Source organism: Lissotriton vulgaris, chromosome 2_2, assembly GCF_964263255.1.
Source record: "Lissotriton vulgaris chromosome 2_2, aLisVul1.2, whole genome shotgun sequence".
Classification (NCBI taxonomy): Eukaryota; Metazoa; Chordata; class Amphibia; order Caudata; family Salamandridae; genus Lissotriton; species Lissotriton vulgaris.
Genome location: NC_141688.1, coordinates 228888521 through 228911571, shown reverse-complemented (window position 1 = coordinate 228911571; position 23051 = coordinate 228888521).

Here is a 23051-nt window from a genome sequence, read left to right as displayed (position 1 = left end):
AGAGAAATGAGGTTTTGTGTGGACTACAGAGGTCTCAATGCTGTCACTAGGACAGATGCTCATCCCATTCCAAGAGCAGATGAGCTCATTGATAAATTGGCTTCTGCCAAGTTTCTGAGCACATTTGATTTGACAGCTGGCTACTGGCAAATCAGACTAGCTGAGGAGTCAAAAGCCAAAACAGCATTTTCGACCCCTAGTGGACATTATCAGTTTGTGGTAATGCCCTTTGGCTTGAAAAATGCACCTGCCACTTTCCAAAGGTTGGTGAACCAAGTCCTTGCTGGGTTGGATGACTTTTGTGCAGCATATCTAGATGATATTGCTGTCTTTAGCTCCACCTGGGAGGATCACCTGATCCACCTGAAGAAGGTTCTGGAGGCCCTGCAAAAGGCAGGCCTGACTATCAAGGCTACTAAGTGCCAGATAGGGCAGAGCAAGGTTGTGTACTTGGGCCACCTAGTAGGTGGGGGTCAAGTTCAACCACTGGAGAGCAAGATCCAGACCATACAGGACTGGGCTCCTCCAACTACCCAGACACAAGTCAGAGCCTTCTTGGGCCTGACTGGGTATTACAGAAAATTTGTAAAGAACTATGGGTCCATTGTGACACCATTGAATGACTTGACATCCAAGAAGATGCCCAAAAAGGTTCAGTGGACAGTTAGCTGTCAAAAGGCATTTGATGACCTGAAGAAGGCCATGTGCTCTGCACCTATCCTGAAGAGTCCTGACTACTCCAAACAGTTCATTGTACAGACAGATGCTTCTGAGTTGGGGGTGGGAGCTGTGCTTTCACAACTTAATCAAGATGGTCAAGACCAGCCCATTGCTTTTATTAGCAGAAGGCTGACCCCCAGGGAGAAACGTTGGTCAGCTATTGAGAGGGAGGCCTTTGCTGTGGTTTGGGCCCTGAAGAAGTTGAGGCCATACTTGTTTGGTACTCACTTCCTAATTCAGACAGACCATAAGCCCCTCTTGTGGCTAAATCAGATGAAGGGTGAAAATCCCAAACTGCTCAGGTGGTCCATTTCCCTACAGGGGATGGACTTTACAGTGGAGCACCGCCCAGGGACTGACCATGGTAATGCAGATGGTCTCTCCAGGTACTTCCACTTAGAACATGAAGACTTATCTGGTCAAGGTTAAGTTTAATGTCCCTGCGTTTGGGGGGGGGTTATGTAGGAGAGTAGGGTCTGCTATCCTATGGTCACCCCAATTTTTGCTTTTTGCTTCACTGGTTTTCGACTTACTGAGGCTGTGGGCCTGCTAATCAGACCCCCAGCCTGCTGTTCTCTCTCTAAATTTATAATACATGTGCTATAGGTACATACCACAATTGGAAATGGACTCCTTGTCAGCCCCTGTACCATGCACTATAGGTGCTCAGGGCATAGGTGCCACCAAGGCCTACCAGGGGCTGAAGCATAGCTTTTGCCACCCCTGGCTGGTTCTTAAATTGACACAACTGGCTGATCACTCAGCTGGGGCAAGTGGGTGTAATCACCCCTTGCTTAGATATAGTATACCTATATCTAAACCTATATCTGGACACATATATAACCTGTGAGTCACTCCTATGGAAGGCCTCATCAATCCTGGAGGCAGAGTGCGTGGTTTTATGTGAGATGGTGCTCTGGCATGAGCTGAGCCTGTCTGCAGCTGTCGGGAACAACTCCCTAAGCTGATCCGGGATAATGCCATACCATATACTCTTAAGCGCCTTATAATCCTCGCGGTTATATAGCAACTTTGGTTTGGCTTTATCAAAACATGTCGTGTAAGGTGTCATACGAATTGGAATACTACCCCCTCGCCAGTTCTGGCGACGGGGGTAGCATTCCACCCTTCTAGAGGGAGAAGACATGTTACTTTACTGAAACGCGGTTGATTTAAAATGAGCCTCAGATCCACAAAATGGATGCCCCTGCCACAGACACGGGTCTGGCCTCCTGCTGCTGACCGAAACCCGGCAGAGGAGGCCTGGACAAAGAGTTTCCTGTCACAGGGCGGTGTCAAACCACCCCAGACAGGAGATAGTGGATTGGAGTAGGGAGGTTTCAAAGAAACCAGACACTGCCTGGGGAGCACAAGGCTGCCCCTTGCAGGATCCGGCCAAACCGGTTCTGGGGCCTCCCAGCCCCTGTCCCAGCGCGGCCAGGATCAAAGGAGAGGGGTGTAACCACCCCCTTCCTGGGTCCCACCCATAGGAGGGGACCTAGCAGGATGTCCAACCCCCTAGATTCGAATAAGAGGGGGAGCAGTCCCAACGGACCTCAGATCATCCTGAAGAAACATAAGAAACGAAATCTGGACCCTTCGACTTTCTACACGACGTGAGAAGACTGAAGAATCTCCCTTGTGGTCAAGGAGTGACCACCCTGTGCAAACAGGCACCATCCAGCCCTCGACCCTTGCTTTGTTGCAGTTCCCGCCGGAACTCGAGCGACAGAGATCGACGAGATCAAGCTTGCCTGCCTTCTACCTGTCCGATCCACAGTCCCTGCAGAGCTGAGACCCGTGGAGGCGACCGGAAGCGTGGGGCACGCCATCTTGAAAAGGCCACGAGACGCTGACCGTGCAGCCCACGAGTGACCCTCGAAGCTGTACACCGGGGTTTGAGAAGCCCCAGCCCCGAGCTCCACTTGCACCAAAGCTCACCCCTTGTAGGAGAGTAGGGTCTGCTATCCTATGGTCACCCCAATTTTTGCTTTTTGCTTCACTGGTTTTCGACTTACTGAGGCTGTGGGCCTGCTAATCAGACCCCCAGCCTGCTGTTCTCTCTCTAAATTTATGATACATGTGCTATAGGTACATACCACAATTGGAAATGGACTCCTTGTCAGCCCCTGTACCATGCACTATAGGTGCTCAGGGCATAGGTGCCACCAAGGCCTACCAGGGGCTGAAGCATAGCTTTTGCCACCCCTGGCTGGTTCTTAAATTGACACAACTGGCTGATCACTCAGCTGGGGCAAGTGGGTGTAATCACCCCTTGCTTAGATATAGTATACCTATATCTAAACCTATATCTGGACACATATATAACCTGTGAGCCACTCCTATGGAAGGCCTCATCAATCCTGGAGGCAGAGTGCGTGGTTTTATGTGAGATGGAGCTCTGGCATGAGCTGAGCCTGTCTGCAGCTGTCGGGAACAACTCCCTAAGCTGATCCGGGATAATGCCATACCATATACTCTTAAGCGCCTTATAATCCTCGCGGTTATATAGCAACTTTGGTTTGGCTTTATCAAAACATGTCGTGTAAGGTGTCATACGAATTGGAATACTACCCCCTCGCCAGTTCTGGCGACGGGGGTAGCATTCCACCCTTCTAGAGGGAGAAGACATGTTACTTTACTGAAACGCGGTTGACTTAAAATGAGCCTCAGATCCACAAAATGGATGCCCCTGCCACAGACACGGGTCTGGCCTCCTGCTGCTGACCGAAACCCGGCAGAGGAGGCCTGGACAAAGAGTTTCCTGTCACAGGGCGGTGTCAAACCACCCCAGACAGGAGATAGTGGATTGGAGTAGGGAGGTTTCAAAGAAACCAGACACTGCCTGGGGAGCACAAGGCTGCCCCTTGCAGGATCCGGCCAAACCGGTTCTGGGGCCTCCCAGCCCCTGTCCCAGCGCGGCCAGGATCAAAGGAGAGGGGTGTAACCACCCCCTTCCTGGGTCCCACCCATAGGAGGGGACCTAGCAGGATGTCCAACCCCCTAGATTCGAATAAGAGGGGGAGCAGTCCCAACGGACTTCAGATCATCCTGAAGAAACATAAGAAACGAAATCTGGACCCTTCGACTTTCTACACGACGTGAGAAGACTGAAGAATCTCCCTTGTGGTCAAGGAGTGACCACCCTGTGCAAACAGGCACCATCCAGCCCTTGACCCTTGCTTTGTTGCAGTTCCCGCCGGAACTCGAGCGACAGAGATCGACGAGATCAAGCTTGCCTGCCTTCTACCTGCCCGATCCACAGTCCCTGCAGAGCTGAGACCCGTGGAGGCGACCGGAAGCGTGGGGCACGCCATCTTGAAAAGGCCACGAGACGCTGACCGTGCAGCCCACGAGTGATCCTCGAAGCTGTGCACCGGGGTTTGAGAAGCCCCAGCCCCGAGCTCCACTTGCACCAAAGCTCACCCCTCCACACTCGACGAGTGCTGCGTGGGGCCCTTCTGCTTGTGTGCGCTCGACGCGTTGGCCCGGTCACTTGCCAGCTGGCTTGTGGCCCCTGTGCCGACGAAACTTGAAATCGGACTTGCTTTTCTGGTTGCTCCAGATCTGCACCAGCTCCTGTGAAAAGGAGCACCCACTCTGACCCTCCTGGTTCGAGTGATAAGCAATCTCCCGGTTCCGCGTGGATTGCTTTTGCCAAGTGCTGTTTGCTGCAATCTTGAAGCCGACGGTGCTGACGGCGAGAGCCTACGTGGGACAGATCGTGACCTGCTCCTGGACGTCGCAGATGCCCCAGAGCCCACGTGACAGCGGAGAGAAGCCTATCGACAACCGCCTGATTGCGCCCGACATTGCCTGGTTCCGTCCTGGTTCCACCCTGGTCACTGCTGAGTGACCCAGACTCTGTCCCCTCTGCTTTCAGGTACTTTTCTACTTCGATCCACCCTTGGATCGCACCGGACACTTCTGCTTCACAGCGCCTGCAGCTGCAACAGCTCCAAGCACCAAGAACCTGCGTGACAGAACCCGACGCCACTTCGACCCTGTGCACCCACGGCCTGTGGGTGAGGTAACTTTGCAACGCCGGTGTCCTTACACTGGCACACACCTCTAGGGTCTGTGTCTAAAGTTTTGTGTTCCTAGGTTCAGCGGAAGTATCATTTAATTCACTTTAACTAACTTTTACGCACCATTGACATTACATTGGTGCGCGCCGCACTTTCCGTGCTGCACCCGTATCCTGTGGGCTACTCCCGACTTCTTCATTGCTTGTCCTGACTGCTCCCAGCGAATCTCTAGGCCCTAGGCCTAACCATTGCTCGATAAGTGTTACTTATACCATTTTTTTAGTATATGGTCTGAGTGGCCCCCCGCCCTCAGCCATAATTGTGCCAACTTTATATGTTTAACAGTGCTTTTGATTTAACGCTTGTGCCCCTTTCCTCATAAAGAGTACTGGGGAGTAATTTAGAAATAAATACATATATTTTTACAATATATACTTGTGTGGTGTCCTTTCATTTGATTACAGGATTGTATGTGGTAAAACAGCTCGCTTAACACGACCTCTTAAGTTAAGCCTTTAAGGCTGCTTAGTCCATGCTACCACTAGGATAGCTTGTCTACAAGGTTGACTTACAACCTGACATCTTTGGGGTTTGTTTGGACTGATACCCAGTTGTAGGAGAGTAGGGTCTGCTATCCTATGGTCACCCCAATTTTTGCTTTTTGCTTCACTGGTTTTCGACTTACTGAGGCTGTGGGCCTGCTAATCAGACCCCCAGCCTGCTGTTCTCTCTCTAAATTTATGATACATGTGCTATAGGTACATACCACAATTGGAAATGGACTCCTTGTCAGCCCCTGTACCATGCACTATAGGTGCTCAGGGCATAGGTGCCACCAAGGCCTACCAGGGGCTGAAGCATAGCTTTTGCCACCCCTGGCTGGTTCTTAAATTGACACAACTGGCTGATCACTCAGCTGGGGCAAGTGGGTGTAATCACCCCTTGCTTAGATATAGTATACCTATATCTAAACCTATATCTGGACACATACATAACCTGTGAGCCACTCCTATGGAAGGCCTCATCAATCCTGGAGGCAGAGTGCGTGGTTTTATGTGAGATGGAGCTCTGGCATGAGCTGAGCCTGTCTGCAGCTGTCGGGAACAACTCCCTAAGCTGATCCGGGATAATGCCATACCATATACTCTTAAGCGCCTTATAATCCTCGCGGTTATATAGCAACTTTGGTTTGGCTTTATCAAAACATGTCGTGTAAGGTGTCATACGAATTGGAATACTACCCCCTCGCCAGTTCTGGCGACGGGGGTAGCATTCCACCCTTCTAGAGGGAGAAGACATGTTACTTTACTGAAACGCGGTTGACTTAAAATGAGCCTCAGATCCACAAAATGGATGCCCCTGCCACAGACACGGGTCTGGCCTCCTGCTGCTGACCGAAACCCGGCAGAGGAGGCCTGGACAAAGAGTTTCCTGTCACAGGGCGGTGTCAAACCACCCCAGACAGGAGATAGTGGATTGGAGTAGGGAGGTTTCAAAGAAACCAGACACTGCCTGGGGAGCACAAGGCTGCCCCTTGCAGGATCCGGCCAAACCGGTTCTGGGGCCTCCCAGCCCCTGTCCCAGCGCGGCCAGGATCAAAGGAGAGGGGTGTAACCACCCCCTTCCTGGGTCCCACCCATAGGAGGGGACCTAGCAGGATGTCCAACCCCCTAGATTCGAATAAGAGGGGGAGCAGTCCCAACGGACTTCAGATCATCCTGAAGAAACATAAGAAACGAAATCTGGACCCTTCGACTTTCTACACGACGTGAGAAGACTGAAGAATCTCCCTTGTGGTCAAGGAGTGACCACCCTGTGCAAACAGGCACCATCCAGCCCTCGACCCTTGCTTTGTTGCAGTTCCCGCCGGAACTCGAGCGACAGAGATCGACGAGATCAAGCTTGCCTGCCTTCTACCTGCCCGATCCACAGTCCCTGCAGAGCTGAGACCCGTGGAGGCGACCGGAAGCGTGGGGCACGCCATCTTGAAAAGGCCACGAGACGCTGACCGTGCAGCCCACGAGTGATCCTCGAAGCTGTGCACCGGGGTTTGAGAAGCCCCAGCCCCGAGCTCCACTTGCACCAAAGCTCACCCCTCCACACTCGACGAGTGCTGCGTGGGGCCCTTCTGCTTGTGTGCGCTCGACGCGTTGGCCCGGTCACTTGCCAGCTGGCTTGTGGCCCCTGTGCCGACGAAACTTGAAATCCGACTTGCTTTTCTGGTTGCTCCAGATCTGCACCAGCTCCTGTGAAAAGGAGCACCCACTCTGACCCTCCTGGTTCGAGTGATAAGCAATCTCCCGGTTCCGCGTGGATTGCTTTTGCCAAGTGCTGTTTGCTGCAATCTTGAAGCCGACGGTGCTGACGGCGAGAGCCTACGTGGGACAGATCGTGACCTGCTCCTGGACATCGCAGATGCCCCAGAGCCCACGTGACAGCGGAGAGAAGCCTATCGACAACCGCCTGATTGCGCCCGACATTGCCTGGTTCCGTCCTGGTTCCACCCTGGTCACTGCTGAGTGACCCAGACTCTGTCCCCTCTGCTTTCAGGTACTTTTCTACTTCGATCCACCCTTGGATCGCACCGGACACTTCTGCTTCACAGCGCCTGCAGCTGCAACAGCTCCAAGCACCAAGAACCTGCGTGACAGAACCCGACGCCACTTCGACCCTGTGCACCCACGGCCTGTGGGTGAGGTAACTTTGCAACGCCGGTGTCCTTACACTGGCACACACCTCTAGGGTCTGTGTCTAAAGTTTTGTGTTCCTAGGTTCAGCGGAAGTATCATTTAATTCACTTTAACTAACTTTTACGCACCATTGACATTACATTGGTGCGCGCCGCACTTTCCGTGCTGCACCCGTATCCTGTGGGCTACTCCCGACTTCTTCATTGCTTGTCCTGACTGCTCCCAGCGAATCTCTAGGCCCTAGGCCTAACCATTGCTCGATAAGTGTTACTTATACCATTTTTTTAGTATATGGTCTGAGTGGCCCCCCGCCCTCAGCCATAATTGTGCCAACTTTATATGTTTAACAGTGCTTTTGATTTAACGCTTGTGCCCCTTTCCTCATAAAGAGTACTGGGGAGTAATTTAGAAATAAATACATATATTTTTACAATATATACTTGTGTGGTGTCCTTTCATTTGATTACAGGATTGTATGTGGTAAAACAGCTCGCTTAACACGACCTCTTAAGTTAAGCCTTTAAGGCTGCTTAGTCCATGCTACCACTAGGATAGCTTGTCTACAAGGTTGACTTACAACCTGACATCTTTGGGGTTTGTTTGGACTGATACCCAGTGGTTCCAGAATTGGAAACACTACATATCAGGCCAACTTCTCACACCAGTGGTTCCAGAATTGGAAACACTACATATCAGGCCAACTTCTCACATTGGTGTGCAGCGGTGCGGATTTGAGCTTGCTGTTTGTTTTACCATTGCAATCTTTATCAAATTGAAAGATCACATCAAGTACCTCTAGGTACATATAAATCAAAAGCTTAGCATATTAAGTTCTACTGAACTTAGTAGTTGTAGATTAAAGGGATTAGCACACCCTGACTACAACTCACTAGCAAGGTACAGTAGGAAACCACTTAGTGTAGGTAAGTGCACCACTTACACCTCACTAGCAGTCATGTCTGATGCAGATAGAGCCTCAGGCTCTGCTCCTGTAGAAGTTGATCCTATAGGGACAACATCCAGATATGACAACCTTAGCCACAAAGACCTGAGTGCCTTGTGCACAGCCAGGGGGCTAAAAAAGGGCAGAGGCCCTACCATTCCTTCCCTAATAGCTCTCCTAGAAAAGGATGATCTAGATAAGGTGAGTCAGGCTCCCTTAGGTGCAGGTGAAGGGATAAACTCCCCTGAGAATGAGGATCTTCCAGATGATGATGTAGTGGAGGAGGAAGAGGAAGAGGAAGGCTCTGATTTAGAAGAGCCTGAAGATCAGGATCAGAGGGGAAACCAGGTACAGGTTGCCAGCCTTAACCAGGCCAACTTGGACCTACATGGGAATGGGGGGGGGCCAGCACCACCCCAGATCTCATAACCAAATTCTCCCAGGTAATAGGAGGGAGAGATCTCTATCAGGGGACTCTCACCTTTCTAGTGCCTCAAGAGAATCTCAAAGAGGAATGACTTCCTCCCAGAGAAAAGAGCATAGGGCCAGGATGAGGGCTGTCCAACTCCAAATAGAAAGGGAAGAGGTAGCCTTGGCACAAGCTAAACTTGCTTTAGCAAGAGAGAGAAAATTGTGTGGCTTAGATGCCACTGGTGGCAGCAAAGTTCCTAAAGAAAAAGACAGGGCCTATGACAATAGAAACCTGACAAAAATTGTGCCCCCCTACAAGGAAGGGGATGATATCCACAAATGGATGACTGCTCTTGAGAGGGCCTGCATGGTACAGCAGGTCCCTGAGGATCAGTGGGCAGCAATTTTATGGTACTCCTTTTCTGAGAAAGGGAGGGACAGGCTCCTCACTGTTAGACCTGAGGATGCCAAAAACTACTCTGTTCTGAAGAGTGCTCTTATTGAAGGGTTTGGCCTAACCACTGAGCAATACAGGTTGTTGTTCAGAGACACCCAAAAAGCACAGACTCAGGACTGGACTGATTTTGTAGATTGTGCCACTAAGGCTCTGGAGGGTTGGCTGCAGGGAAGTAAAGTTTCAGACTATACAGGATTGTACAATCTTATGATGAGAGAACAGATCCTTAATAACTGTCAGAACCAGCTGTTGCATCAATACCTTGTTGACTCTGATTTGACCTCTCCCCAAGAATTGGGAAAGAAGGCAGACAAATGGGTCAGAACAAGGATTAAGCAGAAAAACCAGAACCAAGGTGACCAGAAGAAAACAGACCAGAAGGGTGGGAATCAGAAAGATAAAGAAAAGGACCAGAAGTCTTCAGGCCCCCAAACTAGCAATAAGGAGGGGGGTTCCCAAAATGGAAACAAGAAAAAGAAGAATGATGGCCCAAAGAAACCTTGGTGTAATACCTGCAAATCAGTTTCACACTGGGGCAGTGAATGCACTAAGAAAAATCCAGTCCCCACCACTGCAGCTCCTAAAGCAACTGCACCCCCTAGTACAGTCAGCAGTGGTGGTACACAGCCAAAGGGTTTAGTAGGGTTGACCCTGGGTACTGAGGTGGAATCTGGCCTAGTCAGAATCCCCACACAGGCAGTTCTCCTATATGATGTGGACTTATCTTTGCCCACTGCAGTAAGCCCCAGTAACCTGGGCAAATATAGGCAGACTCCCTTAATTAATGAGAAACTGGCTCAGGCCTACAGGGACACTTGTGCCAGTGTCACAATGGTGACACCTGGCTTTGTGGACCCTGGACAGATTGTACTAGGTGAAAGTTACCTAGTGACCAATGCAAGCAACTCCACTACTTCCCATAGTGTGGCTGTTGTGAACTTCTCCTGGGGAGGGGTAGATGGCCTAAAGAAAGTTGTTGTGAGTGCAGACCTCCCAGTAGACTGTCTGTTAGGCAATGATCTTGAAAGCTCAGTTTGGTCAGAAGTGGAGTACAGGACTCATGCAGAAATGCTAGGGATTTCAGCTCATGTCCTTGCAGTGACAAGGTCTCAGGCTAAGAAGTGCCTTCCTGAACCAGTGGTGGATCTTGAAACAATAGACCAACCACAACCCAAGAGGAGGAGCAAGAGGGTTAAGGCTGTGCCTTCCCACTTGCCCCAGGTTGAGGATCAAGTTTCACAGGAAACTGATTCTGCAGTCCAAGAGGAGACTGTCTCAGATGAGCTTGAACCTGAACAGGTTGAGTTTCTGGGGACAGGGGGACCCTCAAGGGCAGACCTGGGGCAGGCCCAATTAGATTGCCCTTCACTTGAACCCCTCAGACAGCAAGCTGCTGCTGAGGCTGCAGGGAATGCTCAAGGTACCCATAAGGTGTATTGGGATGAAGGGCTCCTTTATTCAGAGGCTAGAGACCCCAAGCCTGGCACCACCAGGAGGTTGGTTATACCTTTGAAGTTTAGGGGCTTCCTTCTTACCTTGGCCCATGATATTCCCCTTGCAGGACACTTAGGCCAGAATAAGACTTGGGACAGGCTTGTTCCACACTTTCACTGGCCTCACATGTCAGAAAATGTCAAGGAGTTTTGTCGCTCCTGTGTCACTTGCCAAGCCAGTGGTAAGTCAGGTGGCACAACAAAGGCCCCCCTGATACCACTACCTGTGGTGGGGGTACCCTTTGAAAGAGTTGGAATAGACATTGTGGGTCCCATGGATCCTCAAACAGCATCTGGGCACAGATTTATACTGGTGGTAGTGGATCATGCCACCAGGTACCCAGAGGCAATTCCCCTGAGGACCACCACAGCTCCTGTGGTGGCAAAAGCCCTCATTGCAGTTTTCTCAAGAGTGGGCTTTCCAAAGGAGGTTCTTTCAGACAGAGGTACTAACTTTATGTCTGGATACTTAAAAGCAATGTGGAAAGAGTGTGGAGTAAACTATAAGTTTACCACACCCTACCATCCACAGTGCAATGGGCTTGTGGAAAGGTTCAACAAGACCCTAAAGGGAATGATAAAAGGTTTACCAGAGAAGCTTAGGCGGAAATGGGACATCCTTTTACCCTGCTTGCTCTTTGCTTACAGAGAGGTCCCACAGAAGGGGGTTGGCTACAGCCCTTTTGAACTTTTGTTTGGCCACCCTGTAAGAGGTCCATTGAGTTTGGTGAAGGAAGGATGGGAGTTACCTCTCAAAAAGCCTAAACTAGACATTGTGGACTATGTACTTGGTCTCCGCTCCAGGATGGCTGAATACATGGAGAGAGCATCCAAAAACCTTGAGGCAAGTCAGGAATTACAGAAAGCCTGGCATGACCAAAAGGCTGTTATGGTTGAGTTCCAGCCAGGACAGAAGGTGTGGGTGTTGGACCCAGTGGGGCCAGCAGCTCTCCAGGACAAATGGACTGGACCCTACCCTATCATTGAAAAGAAGGGAGAAGTCACCTACTTGGTTGACTTTGGTACCCCTAGGAGCCCCCACAGGGTGCTCCATGTGAACAGATTGAAAGCATTTGTTGACAGGGAGGACATGAGTCTCCTCATGGCCACAGATGGGGAACAGGAGGAAGAGAGTGACCCTCTCCCAGACCTGCTTTCCCAGAACCCTGATGATGGTTCAGTTGATGGAGTAGCCTTGGCAGGCAGCCTCACTGAGCAGCAACAGGTGGACTGCAGACAGGTGTTGCAGGCCCACAGACAATTGTTTTCACTCACACCCAGTCAGACTAACTGGTGCACCCATGAGGTGGACACTGGTGACAATCTGCCTGTGAAGAATAAGATCTACAGGCAACCTGACCATGTCAGGGATTGTATAAAGGCTGAGGTGCAAAAGATGTTGGAGCTTGGAGTGATTGAGCCATCAGAGAGCCCATGGGCTAGCCCAGTGGTCCTTGTGCCAAAACCTCATACCAAAGATGGGAAGAGAGAAATGAGGTTTTGTGTGGACTACAGAGGTCTCAATGCTGTCACTAGGACAGATGCTCATCCCATTCCAAGAGCAGATGAGCTCATTGATAAATTGGCTTCTGCCAAGTTTCTGAGCACATTTGATTTGACAGCTGGCTACTGGCAAATCAGACTAGCTGAGGAGTCAAAAGCCAAAACAGCATTTTCGACCCCTAGTGGACATTATCAATTTGTGGTAATGCCCTTTGGCTTGAAGAATGCACCTGCCACTTTCCAAAGGTTGGTGAACCAAGTCCTTGCTGGGTTGGATGACTTTTGTGCAGCATATCTAGATGATATTGCTGTCTTTAGCTCCACCTGGGAGGATCACCTGATCCACCTGAAGAAGGTTCTGGAGGCCCTGCAAAAGGCAGGCCTGACTATCAAGGCTACTAAGTGCCAGATAGGGCAGAGCAAGGTTGTGTACTTGGGCCACCTAGTAGGTGGGGGTCAAGTTCAACCACTGGAGAGCAAGATCCAGACCATACAGGACTGGGCTCCTCCAACTACCCAGACACAAGTCAGAGCCTTCTTGGGCCTGACTGGGTATTACAGAAAATTTGTAAAGAACTATGGGTCCATTGTGACACCATTGAATGACTTGACATCCAAGAAGATGCCCAAAAAGGTTCAGTGGACAGTTAGCTGTCAAAAGGCATTTGATGACCTGAAGAAGGCCATGTGCTCTGCACCTATCCTGAAGAGTCCTGACTACTCCAAACAGTTCATTGTACAGACAGATGCTTCTGAGTTGGGGGTGGGAGCTGTGCTTTCACAACTTAATCAAGATGGTCAAGACCAGCCCATTGCTTTTATTAGCAGAAGGCTGACCCCCAGGGAGAAACGTTGGTCAGCTATTGAGAGGGAGGCCTTTGCTGTGGTTTGGGCCCTGAAGAAGTTGAGGCCATACTTGTTTGGCACTCACTTCCTAATTCAGACAGACCATAAGCCCCTCTTGTGGCTAAATCAGATGAAGGGTGAAAATCCCAAACTGCTCAGGTGGTCCATTTCCCTACAGGGGATGGACTTTACAGTGGAGCACCGCCCAGGGACTGACCATGGTAATGCAGATGGTCTCTCCAGGTACTTCCACTTAGAACATGAAGACTTATCTGGTCAAGGTTAAGTTTAATGTCCCTGCGTTTGGGGGGGGGGTTATGTAGGAGAGTAGGGTCTGCTATCCTATGGTCACCCCAATTTTTGCTTTTTGCTTCACTGGTTTTCGACTTACTGAGGCTGTGGGCCTGCTAATCAGTCCCCCAGCCTGCTGTTCTCTCTCTAAATTTATGATACATGTGCTATAGGTACATACCACAATTGGAAATGGACTCCTTGTCAGCCCCTGTACCATGCACTATAGGTGCTCAGGGCATAGGTGCCACCAAGGCCTACCAGGGGCTGAAGCATAGCTTTTGCCACCCCTGGCTGGTTCTTAAATTGACACAACTGGCTGATCACTCAGCTGGGGCAAGTGGGTGTAATCACCCCTTGCTTAGATATAGTATACCTATATCTAAACCTATATCTGGACACATATATAACCTGTGAGCCACTCCTATGGAAGGCCTCATCAATCCTGGAGGCAGAGTGCGTGGTTTTATGTGAGATGGAGCTCTGGCATGAGCTGAGCCTGTCTGCAGCTGTCGGGAACAACTCCCTAAGCTGATCCGGGATAATGCCATACCATATACTCTTAAGCGCCTTATAATCCTCGCGGTTATATAGCAACTTTGGTTTGGCTTTATCAAAACATGTCGTGTAAGGTGTCATACGAATTGGAATACTACCCCCTCGCCAGTTCTGGCGACGGGGGTAGCATTCCACCCTTCTAGAGGGAGAAGACATGTTACTTTACTGAAACGCGGTTGTGAGAAGTTGGCCTGATATGTAGTGTTTCCAATTCTGGAACCACTGGGTATCAGTCCAAACAAACCCCAAAGGTGTCAGGTTGTAAGTCAACCTTGTAGACAAGCTATCCTAGTGGTAGCATGGACTAAGCAGCCTTAAAGGCTTAACTTAAGAGGTCGTGTTAAGCGAGCTGTTTTACCACATACAATCCTGTAATCAAATGAAAGGACACCACACAAGTATATATTGTAAAAATATATGTATTTATTTCTAAATTACTCCCCAGTACTCTTTATGAGGAAAGGGGCACAAGCGTTAAATCAAAAGCACTGTTAAACATATAAAGTTGGCACAATTATGGCTGAGGGCGGGGGGCCACTCAGACCATATACTAAAAAAATGGTATAAGTAACACTTATCGAGCAATGGTTAGGCCTAGGGCCTAGAGATTCGCTGGGAGCAGTCAGGACAAGCAATGAAGAAGTCGGGAGTAGCCCACAGGATACGGGTGCAGCACGGAAAGTGCGGCGCGCACCAATGTAATGTCAATGGTGCGTAAAAGTTAGTTAAAGTGAATTAAATGATACTTCCGCTGAACCTAGGAACACAAAACTTTAGACACAGACCCTAGAGGTGTGTGCCAGTGTAAGGACACCGGCGTTGCAAAGTTACCTCACCCACAGGCCGTGGGTGCACAGGGTCGAAGTGGCGTCGGGTTCTGTCACGCAGGTTCTTGGTGCTTGGAGCTGTTGCAGCTGCAGGCGCTGTGAAGCAGAAGTGTCCGGTGCGATCCAAGGGTGGATCGAAGTAGAAAAGTACCTGAAAGCAGAGGGGACAGAGTCTGGGTCACTCAGCAGTGACCAGGGTGGAACCAGGACGGAACCAGGCAATGTCGGGCGCAATCAGGCAGTTGTTGATAGGCTTCTCTCCGCTGTCACGTGGGCTCTGGGGCATCTGCGACGTCCAGGAGCAGGTCACGATCTGTCCCACGTAGGCTCTCGCCGTCAGCACCGTCGGCTTCAAGATTGCAGCAAACAGCACTTGGCAAAAGCAATCCACGCGGAACCGGGAGATTGCTTATCACTCGAACCAGGAGGGTCAGAGTGGGTGCTCCTTTTCACAGGAGCTGGTGCAGATCTGGAGCAACCAGAAAAGCAAGTCGGATTTCAAGTTTCGTCGGCACAGGGGCCACAAGCCAGCTGGCAAGTGACCGGGCCAACGCGTCGAGACCACACAAGCAGAAGGGCCCCACGCAGCACTCGTCGAGTGTGGAGGGGTGAGCTTTGGTGCAAGTGGAGCTCGGGGCTGGGGCTTTTCAAACCCCGGTGCACAGCTTCGAGGATCACTCGTGGGTTGCACGGTCAGCGTCTCGTGGCCTTTTCAAGATGGCGTGCCCCACGCTTCCGGTCGCCTCCACGGGTCTCAGCTCTGCAGGGACTGTGGATCGGGCAGGTAGAAGGCAGGCAAGCTTGATCTCGTTGATCTCTGTCGCTCGAGTTCCGGCGGGAACTGCAACAAAGCAAGGGTCGAGGGCTGGATGGTGCCTGTTTGCACAGGGTGGTCACTCCTTGACCACAAGGGATATTCTTCAGTCTTCTCACGTCGTGTAGAAAGTCGAAGGGTCCAGATTTCGTTTCTTATGTTTCTTCAGGATGATCTGAGTTGCATTGGCACTGCTCCCCCTCTTATTCCAATCTGAGGGGTGGATCTCCTGCTAGGTCCCTCCCCTATGGGTGGGACCAGGAAGGGGGGTGGTTACACCCCCTTTCCTTTGTCCAGGTCTCACTGGAGCTGGGGCTGGGCTGCCCCAGAACCGGTTTGACCGGATTATGCAAGGGGAAGCCTTGTGCTCCCCAGGCACTGTCTGGTTTCATTCAAACCTCCCTGCTACAATCCACTATCTCCTGTCTGGGGTGGTGTCACACCTCCCTGTGACAGGAAATCCTTTGTCCAGGCCTCCTCTGCTGAGTTTCGGTCAGCAGCAGGAGGTCAGACATGTGTCTGTGGCAGAAGCATCCATTTTGTGGATCTGAGGCTCTTTTAAAAATCAACCGCATTTTAGCAAAAGTAACATGTCGTCCCCTCTAGAGGGGTGGAATGCTACCCCCGTCGCCAGGACTGGCGAGGGGGTAGTATTCCAATTCGTATGACACCTTACACGACATGTTTTGATAAAGCCAAACCAAAGTTAACATATAACCGCGAGGATTATAATGCACTTAATAGTATATGGTTTGGCATTATCCCGGATCAGCTTAGGGAGTTGTTCCCGACAGCTGCAGACAGGCTCAGCTCATGCCAGAGCACCATCTCACATAAAACCACGCACTCTGCCTCCAGGATTGATGAGGCCTTCCATAGGAGTGGCTTACAGGCTATATATGTGTCCAGATATAGGTTTAGATATAGGTATACTATATCTAAGCAAGGGGTGATTACACCCACTTGCCCCAGCTGAGTGATCAGCCAGTTGTGTCAATTTAGATAGCCAGCCAGGGGTGGCAAAAGATATGCTGCAGCCCCTGGTAGGCCTTGGATGCACCTATGCCCTGGGCACCTATAGTGCTCTGTACAGGGGCTGATAAGGTGACCCAAGCCAATCTAGTTATGCACCTAGGGTACATGGAATCCATTTTACAGAGAGAGCAGATAGCCTGGGGCCCTGATTAGCAGGGAACCAGGCCAACTAAGTCGAAAACCAGCTAAACACAGGGCAAAAAATCTGGGGTAACCATAGTCAGGTAGCCACCTTCCTACATAACCCCCCCCCAAACGAAAGGAGATAAGGCTATCCTTGGCCAGGTAAGCCTTTATTGCCTGAGTGGCCATATAAGGAAGTACCTGCACTAGCATGGGTGCCCCCTGTCTCATGGTCCACTAAGCAGTCCCTCACCCTAGGGGTATTAGAGGGTCTCCACCATAGGGAATCACTACCTTGGGTGTGTTTATGCAAAGTTAAAGGCTGGTTTGGATATGGAGTATTGAAGTGAGGCTCCACTATTTTTGGGCTCAACTTCCTCCAATTATCTTCCACCATGTGTGCCTTTCTTTCTTCAACTGAGTTGCACTGAGCTCTCAGGGTCAACCTCTGGCTACCTAAAGCTGGAGGCTGGGTCCCTCTGTTTGGCTTGCTGGAGGGACAGTTCAGGTTTGGGCCCTTTGGGTCCCAGGTTTGGCTGTGCCCAACAGAATCCATCTGTGGGAGGTCCCTAACTGTTTTTAAGGGGGCTCCCTCAGGAGTTTTTAAAGTTTTCACCTTACTAGGCCTACTAGTTTTGGTGCCCCTAATCTGTTGATGGGGGTGCTTTATTTGACAGGGGGCCCTCTGGGTCTCACTGTCCTTCTTGTCCTCTGCAGCCCTGGGCTGACTAAGGCAAGGTAGAGAGGGGCAGGTTACCTGCTCCAGACTGGATCCCACCTGAGAAGGGTCCACTGCCATCAGAGGCTCTGTCAGGCCAGGCCTAACAACCTCTGGGGCAGTTCCTTCATCAGGGGTAAGATCAGTTCCCTGAGGAGGCTGATCCTGTCCTACTGTCTGGTGAGGGGGAGATTTCTCTTCCTCCTCCATGCTCTCAGTTTGGGTGGAGTGATCCATCATTTCAGGCTTCACAACACACATATCTGTTTGAGTTTGGGCTGTGGCCATCACAGCCCCACCAACCTTTTCAGGAGGAGACTCAGTTTGGGTTTCTGCTGTTATCATAACAGCTTTGCTACTCTGTCTTGGAAGAGCTTCTGGAAAAGATGGGGCAGAGAGTTGCTCAGCCCTACCAACCTTTTCAGGAAGGACATCTTGAATTGGGGCTATAGCCAGTACAGCCCCACTAACCTTTCCATTGGAATTTACCATTCTAGAATGGATTTCCTGTTCAACCTCAGCCCAGGCTGAGATTTCCAAATCATTACCCAGTAGACAGTCTACAGGCAAGTTTGGTGACACTGCCACTCTCTTTGGGCCAATGACACCACCCCAGCTGAGACTTACTACTGCCATAGGATGATTTGTTTGGATACCATCAATGTTTGTTACCTGGTATGTGGCACCTGGTAAAAGTTGCTTAGAGGGGACTATACAGTCAGCCACCATGGTGATGCTAGCCCCTGTGTCTCTAAAAGCTTCAACTTTCAAACCATTGATGATGGGTTCTTGTCTATATTTGCTCAAGGTATTTGGGCAAACAGAGAAGTTGGCAAACCCCATGCCAGTCTCATAGACAAGATCATTTGGGGATGGAGACCTGGATAGGCCAGGGTCCCCTTGGGCTCCAAAAGTAAACCCACCCAGATTCCTGGGTGTGCTCCCACTTCCTGGGGGATTACTGCTGACAGTAACAGGAGGTGTTGGAGCTGGCTTTGGAGGTATGTGTTCTTTATTGCCATTCTTGGGACAACAGTTGTCTGTTTTGTAATGCCCAACCTGTTTACAGGCATGGCAATAAGGCTTTTTCTCTGTTGAAGAAGTGTCTTGGGACCCACCCCCCTTCTTGGAGTTTTGGGGCCCTGGGGAAGTGTTTTCTTTACTTTTATCCCCACCCTTATCTTGAGGCTTGGTAGACTCCTTCTTCTGGTTATTGTCCTGATTCTTAGGCCTAATCCTGGTTCTGACCCACTTATCTGCCCTCTTTCCCAATTCTTGGGGAGAGGTCAAATCTGAGTCCACCAGGTGCTGGTGTAAGAGCTGGTTCTGACAATTACTAAGGATCTGCTCCCTCATAATCAAATTATACAATCCTGTGAAGTCATGTACTTTGCTGCCATTCAGCCAACCCTCCAGAGCCTTAGTTGCACAATCAACAAAATCAGTCCAGTCCTGAGTCTGTGTCTTCTGGGTATCCCTGAACTTTAACCTGTACTGTTCAGTGGTTAAGCCAAACCCATCTATCAGAACACTCTTCAGGACTTTGTAATTGCTGGCATCCTCATGTCTGACAGTGAGGAGCCTATCCCTCCCTTTCTCTGAAAAGGAGTACCATAAGATTGCTGCCCACTGTTCCTCAGGAACCTGCTGTACCATGCAGGCTCTCTCCAGAGCAGTCATCCATTTGTGGATGTCATCCCCTTCCTGATAGGGGGGCACAATCTTTGTCAGGTTTCTACTATCATAGGACCTGGGTTTCTCTTTAGGAATTTTGCTGCCACCAGTGGCATCTAAGCCACACAATTTTTTCTCTCTTGCTAAAGCAAGTTTAGCTTGAGCCAAGGCTACCTCTTCCCTTTCTATTTGGAGTTGGACAGCCCTCATCCTGGCCCTATGCTCTTTTCTCTGGGAGGAAGTCATTCCTCTTTGAGATTCTCTTGAGGCACTAGAAAGGTGAGAGTCCCTTGACAGAGATCTCTCCCTTTTATTACCTGGGAGAATTTGGTTATGAGATCTGGAGTGGTGCTGGCCCTCTCCATTCCCATGTAGGTCCAAGTTGGCCTGGTTAAGGCTGGCAACCTGTACCTGGTTTCCCACCTGATCCTGATCTTCAGGCTCTTCTACATCAGAGCCTTCCTCTTCTTCTTCTTCCTCCACTACATCATCTTGAAGATCCTCATTCTCAGGGGAGTTTATCCCTTCACCTGCACCTAAGGGAGCCTGACTCACCTTATCTAGATCATCCTTTTCTAGGAGAGCTATTAGGGAAGGAATGGTAGGGCCTCTGCCCTTTTTTAGCCCCCTGGCTGTGCACAAGGCACTCAGGTCTTTGTGGCTAAGGTTGTCATATCTGGATGTTGTCCCTATAGGATCAACTTCTACAGGAGCAGAGCCTGAGGCTCTATCTGCATCAGACATGACTGCTAGTGAGGTGTAAGTGGTGCACTTACCTACACTAAGTGGTTTCCTACTGTACCTTGCTAGTGAGTTGTAGTCAGGGTGTGCTAATCCCTTTAATCTACAACTACTAAGTTCAGTAGAACTTAATATGCTAAGCTTTTGATTTATATGTACCTAGAGGTACTTGATGTGATCTTTCAATTTGATAAAGATTGCAATGGTAAAACAAACAGCAAGCTCAAATCCGCACCGCTGCACACCAATGTGAGAAGTTGGCCTGATATGTAGTGTTTCCAATTCTGGAACCACTGGGTATCAGTCCAAACAAACCCCAAAGGTGTCAGGTTGTAAGTCAACCTTGTAGACAAGCTATCCTAGTGGTAGCATGGACTAAGCAGCCTTAAAGGCTTAACTTAAGAGGTCGTGTTAAGCGAGCTGTTTTACCACATACAATCCTGTAATCAAATGAAAGGACACCACACAAGTATATATTGTAAAAATATATGTATTTATTTCTAAATTACTCCCCAGTACTCTTTATGAGGAAAGGGGCACAAGCGTTAAATCAAAAGCACTGTTAAACATATAAAGTTGGCACAATTATGGCTGAGGGCGGGGGGCCACTCAGACCATATACTAAAAAAATGGTATAAGTAACACTTATCGAGCAATGGTTAGGCCTAGGGCCTAGAGATTCGCTGGGAGCAGTCAGGACAAGCAATGAAGAAGTCGGGAGTAGCCCACAGGATACGGGTGCAGCACGGAAAGTGCGGCGCGCACCAATGTAATGTCAATGGTGCGTAAAAGTTAGTTAAAGTGAATTAAATGATACTTCCGCTGAACCTAGGAACACAAAACTTTAGACACAGACCCTAGAGGTATGTGCCAGTGTAAGGACACCGGCGTTGCAAAGTTACCTCACCCACAGGCCGTGGGTGCACAGGGTCGAAGTGGCGTCGGGTTCTGTCACGCAGGTTCTTGGTGCTTGGAGCTGTTGCAGCTGCAGGCGCTGTGAAGCAGAAGTGTCCGGTGCGATCCAAGGGTGGATCGAAGTAGAAAAGTACCTGAAAGCAGAGGGGACAGAGTCTGGGTCACTCAGCAGTGACCAGGGTGGAACCAGGACGGAACCAGGCAATGTCGGGCGCAATCAGGCGGTTGTCGATAGGCTTCTCTCCGCTGTCACGTGGGCTCTGGGGCATCTGCGACGTCCAGGAGCAGGTCACGATCTGTCCCACGTAGGCTCTCGCCGTCAGCACCGTCGGCTTCAAGATTGCAGCAAACAGCACTTGGCAAAAGCAATCCACGCGGAACCGGGAGATTGCTTATCACTCGAACCAGGAGGGTCAGAGTGGGTGCTCCTTTTCACAGGAGCTGGTGCAGATCTGGAGCAACCAGAAAAGCAAGTCGGATTTCAAGTTTCGTCGGCACAGGGGCCACAAGCCAGCTGGCAAGTGACCGGGCCAACGCGTCGAGACCACACAAGCAGAAGGGCCCCACGCAGCACTCGTCGAGTGTGGAGGGGTGAGCTTTGGTGCAAGTGGAGCTCGGGGCTGGGGCTTCTCAAACCCCGGTGCACAGCTTCGAGGATCACTCGTGGGTTGCACGGTCAGCGTCTCGTGGCCTTTTCAAGATGGCGTGCCCCACGCTTCCGGTCGCCTCCACGGGTCTCAGCTCTGCAGGGACTGTGGATCGGGCAGGTAGAAGGCAGGCAAGCTTGATCTCGTCGATCTCTGTCGCTCGAGTTCCGGCGGGAACTGCAACAAAGCAAGGGTCAAGGGCTGGATGGTGCCTGTTTGCACAGGGTGGTCACTCCTTGACCACAAGGGAGATTCTTCAGTCTTCTCACGTCGTGTAGAAAGTCGAAGGGTCCAGATTTCGTTTCTTATGTTTCTTCAGGATGATCTGAGTTGCATTGGCACTGCTCCCCCTCTTATTCCAATCTGAGGGGTGGATCTCCTGCTAGGTCCCTCCCCTATGGGTGGGACCAGGAAGGGGGGTGGTTACACCCCCTTTCCTTTGTCCAGGTCTCACTGGAGCTGGGGCTGGGCTGCCCCAGAACCGGTTTGACCGGATTATGCAAGGGGAAGCCTTGTGCTCCCCAGGCACTGTCTGGTTTCATTCAAACCTCCCTGCTACAATCCACTATCTCCTGTCTGGGGTAGTGTCACACCTCCCTGTGACAGGAAATCCTTTGTCCAGGCCTCCTCTGCTGAGTTTCGGTCAGCAGCAGGAGGTCAGACATGTGTCTGTGGCAGAAGCATCCATTTTGTGGATCTGAGGCTCTTTTAAAAATCAACCGCATTTTAGCAAAAGTAACATGTCGTCCCCTCTAGAGGGGTGGAATGCTACCCCCGTCGCCAGGACTGGCGAGGGGGTAGTATTCCAATTCGTATGACACCTTACACGACATGTTTTGATAAAGCCAAACCAAAGTTAACATATAACCGCGAGGATTATAATGCACTTAATAGTATATGGTTTGGCATTATCCCGGATCAGCTTAGGGAGTTGTTCCCGACAGCTGCAGACAGGCTCAGCTCATGCCAGAGCACCATCTCACATAAAACCACGCACTCTGCCTCCAGGATTGATGAGGCCTTCCATAGGAGTGGCTTACAGGCTATATATGTGTCCAGATATAGGTTTAGATATAGGTATACTATATCTAAGCAAGGGGTGATTACACCCACTTGCCCCAGCTGAGTGATCAGCCAGTTGTGTCAATTTAGATAGCCAGCCAGGGGTGGCAAAAGATATGCTGCAGCCCCTGGTAGGCCTTGGATGCACCTATGCCCTGGGCACCTATAGTGCTCTGTACAGGGGCTGATAAGGTGACCCAAGCCAATCTAGTTATGCACCTAGGGTACATGGAATCCATTTAACAGAGAGAGCAGATAGCCTGGGGCCCTGATTAGCAGGGAACCAGGCCAACTAAGTCGAAAACCAGCTAAACACAGGGCAAAAAATCTGGGGTAACCATAGTCAGGTAGCCACCTTCCTACAGCGGTTGACTTAAAATGAGCCTCAGATCCACAAAATGGATGCCCCTGCCACAGACACGGGTCTGGCCTCCTGCTGCTGACCGAAACCCGGCAGAGGAGGCCTGGACAAAGAGTTTCCTGTCACAGGGCGGTGTCAAACCACCCCAGACAGGAGATAGTGGATTGGAGTAGGGAGGTTTCAAAGAAACCAGA